Source organism: Neophocaena asiaeorientalis, unplaced genomic scaffold, assembly GCF_003031525.2.
Source record: "Neophocaena asiaeorientalis asiaeorientalis breed wild unplaced genomic scaffold, Neophocaena_asiaeorientalis_V1.1 scaffold691, whole genome shotgun sequence".
Taxonomy (NCBI): domain Eukaryota; kingdom Metazoa; phylum Chordata; class Mammalia; order Artiodactyla; family Phocoenidae; genus Neophocaena; species Neophocaena asiaeorientalis.
In genome coordinates, this window is record NW_020172474.1 from 999,881 (window position 1) to 1,005,453 (window position 5,573).

Below are 5,573 nucleotides of genomic sequence, written 5' to 3' on the forward strand. Positions count from 1 at the left end.
CCATAGTCTCATATTTGGAATGTCCTGGGGTTTTAATAATTGCTAACTCTTTGGGCAATTGTATAGCATTTAATAACTCTGCAACTGGTTTTCTATATTTTCAAAGGTTGTCCTGAAGCAGTTTAAAAACAAACAAACAAAACCTCGTTGCCATAACATTCCAAAGTCATGTGTCACTCCAAAGACATAAGGACTGCCAGCATAAACACTTGCTATCTGGTCTTTAGCTATTTGACAAGCTTGAGTTAAAGCAATTAATTCACCTTGTTGTGCTGACTTAATTTCTGGTAAATAAGGCTTTTAATTATATCCACTGCAGATGTTACTGAATATCTAGCTCAGAAATGTCCTTGTTCATCTTTTAAGTAGGACCCATCTGTAAACCAACTTAGATTTGCATTGTCAAAGGGAGTTTCTTGCATGTTACCCTTAGGAGAAAGAATATAATCCATTAATAAAATGCAGTCATGGTGGTTTGAGGTCAGCACTCTTTCCTATAGACCAGTCTAGCACAGAGGCCATTCTTAAGTGGAAAATATAATTTCAAGAGTCAATTCCCTTCAGTTTTATTGTGTATGTGTTACTTCAGAGCACCTGAGAAGGGTCCTTCCGTCTAAGTTGGAGAGGGAGTCCTTTAAATGATGTCTTTTCCAGCATTCATAATCTCCTGGGTGCAGGTCATGGGGCATCTGATCCTCATCCAAAGATAGATCACTGTGATCAGCTTCAGAAACAAGCTTAGGATATACTTTTAATAATTCTTAGGAGCACGCTGTTACAAGGACATCAGGATGGCAGAAATCTGACAATGAGAGGTTAATTTTGTAGAAGCAGAATGGACTTTATCTACATGTGCCATAATCTTTACAGATTCTGTTGTGGTTGCCTTTGTAAGAAAGTCAGGGCATTTTCCTAATACTTGGGTTTACTCCCTTTAGTGTGAGCCTCAGTTTTGATGACATGACAGATAATATTTTATGTCAGGACATATAAGATTTCTAGGAGTTTCATATCACTTCTGGAACATTTATAATATATACACTTATGTAGACATAACGTGAAGAAGGCTTAATGTTACCTTTTATTGACAATGCTTCCCATGTAATGTAATATACTAAATAATCCTAAAGACTTTATTTTCTATTCAAAAACAACCAACTCTATGACAAACTTATCTATCCTTTTCTCCATTCTTTATATCTTCTATCACTGACAACATATATGCTACTTTTTACATACTGAAATGCTTTCCTTGTTATTTTAGTAATGTTAATTATATGTGTTATAATTTTTAACCCTTAAAGAAACCCTTAATCTCTAATGAAAATCAAGAGGCAAGTAATTGATTCTCTTTGTCATACCAGTATTTCCTGATTAGCAAATTTAAGAACATATTCCATAACCTCTAAAAACATACGTTTCTCTCATAGCATAATTTCTTTTTAATGTGGTACAAGGTGTGTGTCTAGTAGACCCAAACATCTTTAGTTTTTCTCTAAAGAAGACAAAGCAGACAAATTGAGACATGCTTAGCAATGAATGTTTCAGTATTTTTATCTAAATTGGAAATTATCTGGATATTCAATGAATTTCCATCATTTAATTTAATTTAGCAAACCTCTAAAGTTTCAAGTTACCAAATATCTGGAGAAACTATTTTTAGTTAGACATACCATAAAGCATAATCATTTTGAAAGAGTTCACCTAAAAACTTTTATCCCATTGATCTCTGTTTCATCACTTATGAGAATATCATAGTACTAAGTTAATATTTTGCTGACTAATTTTGAAGCAGAGATAACGTGAACTTATTAACTTTTAGTAAACCTGGGAGCAATAAAAGTACTATACTTAGTGTTGATGACCCCAAAGACATTTCTGAATTAATCAAGCTAAAAACTTAAGATTGTTTTCATTTATTGAAGATTAATTCTAGATCACATGCTCCTTTAAAAATTTGGATTAGTTTTTTGTTACATTTAGAAATATTTAATTTGTAAGCACTTGCTTTTAAGTCAATTACATAGCGCTCTTTTACAAATTCATGTTAATAATGTCACCTGGAGGTAGAAACTGATCACATTTATAACATATACACGAGCATACCTACATCCGGGTAGACATAGACAGTGCAGAGAGAGATCTCATAGCTTTCCTGCTTGCATTTAAAAAGGTTTTTGTTTTTTTTTTTTACATTTTAGATTCTACTAATTGAGCCAAGGCTGTAGTCTCAAGCAGTGTGGGCTGTCTTTGCATTTCAGGAGCGTGATAAGAGTTATAACTTCAAGTGTTCTCCTAGGAGTACTTTTTTCTCTCAGGATCAAAATTTTGAAAAGGTATTTTATCAAGCCAGCTGTATTTAATTGTGCATGCAAAAATCAGTTTTGGAATGTCAAAAATTTTTCATCCTAGCCATTTTAGGGTTAGATAAGTACTTGTAAGTATTGGCTCCACACCAGTTGTAGGAGCCAGCCAGAGTTCCAGTGGGTGGCTCCCTGTCCAGGAGCTGGGATGCTTTAGAAGCACAACCTTCCGCTTTCTCTTAGTTTCATTTTATTATAAAGAGTGAGTCAAAAATTAAGTTTAAATGTTCAATTTTATGCCACATTCTAAAAAGTTAGCCAGCTCACTTCACTCCAAAATTCATTCCAAGCCTTCCTGCCTGGATATTCCCTCTAGGTCTCCTGCCTAGGGACTTCCCGCTATGGTCTCTGGATAGGAAATTTCCCAATACACACTTAAGACTTCAAGTCTTAAGATAACAGCTCAAATAAAAGTCATGCGCCATCACTTAATACAAGGAGATTCAGATATCAGGAAAAACTCACCGAATCACCTGAAAGGTGCTGTGAAGCTGGAGGAGCTCAAGGGGCCAGCCCAGGTTTGATACCAAGCGCCACTCCAAAGTAGACCCCAGGTGACCTCAAATGGGTTTTTCTGATATCCTACCGACCATGTCAAATAATGTCTATGAAAATGATCAATAACCAATCAATAATAAGAATAGAAAAGAGTTTTATTTGAGCTAAACTGAGGACTAGCCCAGACGCCTGCTTCTCAGATGACTGAGAAACTGCTCTGGAAAAATCAGTGTTTCCAGCACAGTTTTACCTTGTCAGAACAAAGAACATTAAACAAGTCAGGGATACATTTCTTCAAGGTTTCAAAAAACAGACCAGCACGTACACATACAGCACATCCAGACTGGCCTTGGCACCTGGGAAGGGAGTCTTATCATAAAAGGAGGACCAGCATTGGTGTCCCAGGAAGAGAAGAATTTAATCTTTATTTTTAACATGAACATACTATACTTTTGGTCAACGTGCCCTTTCCTTTAATAATTAAAGCAGATGTACAACATATGTGTGATAGGCCACAAACAGACTATTTTAGTTAGCATAAAATTCATATTAACTCATGTATAAGCCAGAATGACTTCCCCATATTTCAATATGTGAAAGTTTCTTTCATCACCTTCCCCCTCTCTATCTCTCTGAGGCCTCCAGGAAAGACAGGACTAGTTCACTGTCACACATGATGCAGGGAGTCTAGCTGGACTATTGTTTTTCTATCCTCAGTCCTGGGCATAATTTTGTATACTATCTGTGCATGTTCGCTGACCAGGTGTCTGTTCAGACGTTTCCCAGTTTTAAAAAAGTATGGAACGTTTTATGAATTTGCATATCATTTTTACTCAGGGTTCATGGTAATTGTATTGTTCCAACTTTTAGTATATGTGCTGCCGAAGCAAACACTTTTCCTAGTTTTAATGGGGTTGTCTGCGTTAGAGTTGTGTGTGTGTGTCTATAGTTTTATTGAAGTATAGTTGATTTTTTTGTGTTCATTTCTGCTGTACAGCAAAGTGATTCAGTTTACATATACATATTCTTTTTCATATTCTTTTCCATTATGGTTTATCCCAGGATATTGACTATTGTTCCCTGGGCTATACAGTAAGACCTTGTTGTTTATCCATCCTGCATATAGTACTTTTCATCTGCTAAACTCAAACTCCCAATCATTCCTTCCCCCATCCCCATATGCCCTTGTCAACCACAGGTCTGTTTTCTATAACTTTGTGTATGTTTCTGTTTCACTGATATGTTCATTTGTGTCGTATTTTAGGTTCCACATATAAGTGATATCATATGGTATTTGTCTTTCTCTTTCTGACTTCACTTAGTATGATCTCTAGATCCATCCATGTTGCTGCAAATGGCATTATTTCATTCTTTTTTATAACATATGTAAAGTGATTCATTATATATATGTCACATCTTCTTTATCCATTCATCTGTCGATGGACATTTAGGTTTCCATGTCTTGGTTGTTGTAAATAGTGCTGCTATGAACATAGGGGGGCATGCATCTTTTTAAAGTATAGTTTTGTTTGGATATATGCCCAGAAGTGGGATTGCTGGATCACATGGAAACTCTCTTTTTAGATTTTTGAGGAACCTCCATACTATTTTCCATAGTGGCTGCACCTATTTACATTCCCACCAACAATACAGAAGGGTTCCATTTTCTCCACACCCTCTCCAGCATTAGTTATTTGTAGACTTTTTGATGATGGCCATTCTGACTGGTATGAGGTGGTACTCATGATAGATTTGATTTGCATTTCTGTAATAATCAATGATGATGAGCATCTTTTCATGTGCCTATTGGCCATCTGTATGTATGGAGATATGTCTATTTAGGTCTTCTACCCATTTTTCTATTGGGTTCTTTGTTTGTTTGCTGTTAATGAATTGTATGAGCTGTTTGTATATTTTGAAAATTAAGCCCTTATTGATCACATCATTTGCAAATATTTTCTCTCGGTTTGTAGGTTGTCCTTTCATTTTGTTTATGGTTTCCTTTGATGTCCAAAAGCTTATTAATTTGATTATTTCCCATTTGTTTATTTTTGCTTTTATTTCTATTGCCTTGGGAGACTGACCTAAGAAAACATGGGTAAAATTTATGTCAGAGAAAGTCTTGTCTATGTCTTCTTTTAGGAGCTTTATGGCATCATGTCATATATTTAAGTCTTTAAGCCATTTTGAGTTTATTTTTGGGTATGGTGTGAGGGTGTGTTCTAACTGCATTGATTTGCATGCAGCTGTCTAACTTTCCCAGCACCACTTGCTGAAGAGACTTTTTCCCATTTTATATTCTTGCCTCCTTTGTCGAAGATTAATTGACCATAGGTGTGTGGGTTTATTTCTGGGCTCTCTGTTCTGCTCCATTGATCTGTATGTCTTTTGTTGTGCTGATACCACACTGTTTCAATTACTGTAGCTTTGTGGTATAGTCTGGAGTCTGGGAAGGTTATGCCTCCTGCTTTGTTCTTTTTCCTCAGAATTACTTTGGCAATTCTGGGTCTTTTATGGTTCCATATAAATTTTAGAATTATTTGTTTCAGTTCTGTGAAAAATGTTGTGTAATCTGATAGGGATTGCATTAAATCTATAGATTGCTTTGGATAGTATAGCCATATTAACAATATTAATTCTTCCAATCCAAGAGCATGGGATATCTTCCATTTCTTTGAATTATCTTTAATTTTCTCTATTAATGTGTTATAG

General features: G+C 35.5%; 1 non-coding gene across 1 annotated transcript; it reads right to left on the minus strand.

Moving 5' to 3' along the window:
- Nucleotides 1–3,653: 3,653 nt before the first annotated feature.
- Nucleotides 3,654–3,755, minus strand: LOC112395116 (U6 spliceosomal RNA). Its single transcript, XR_003002300.1, has one exon. It is a non-coding gene; the product is annotated as a U6 spliceosomal RNA (small nuclear RNA).
- Between the last annotated feature and the right edge of the window lie 1,818 nt (nt 3,756–5,573).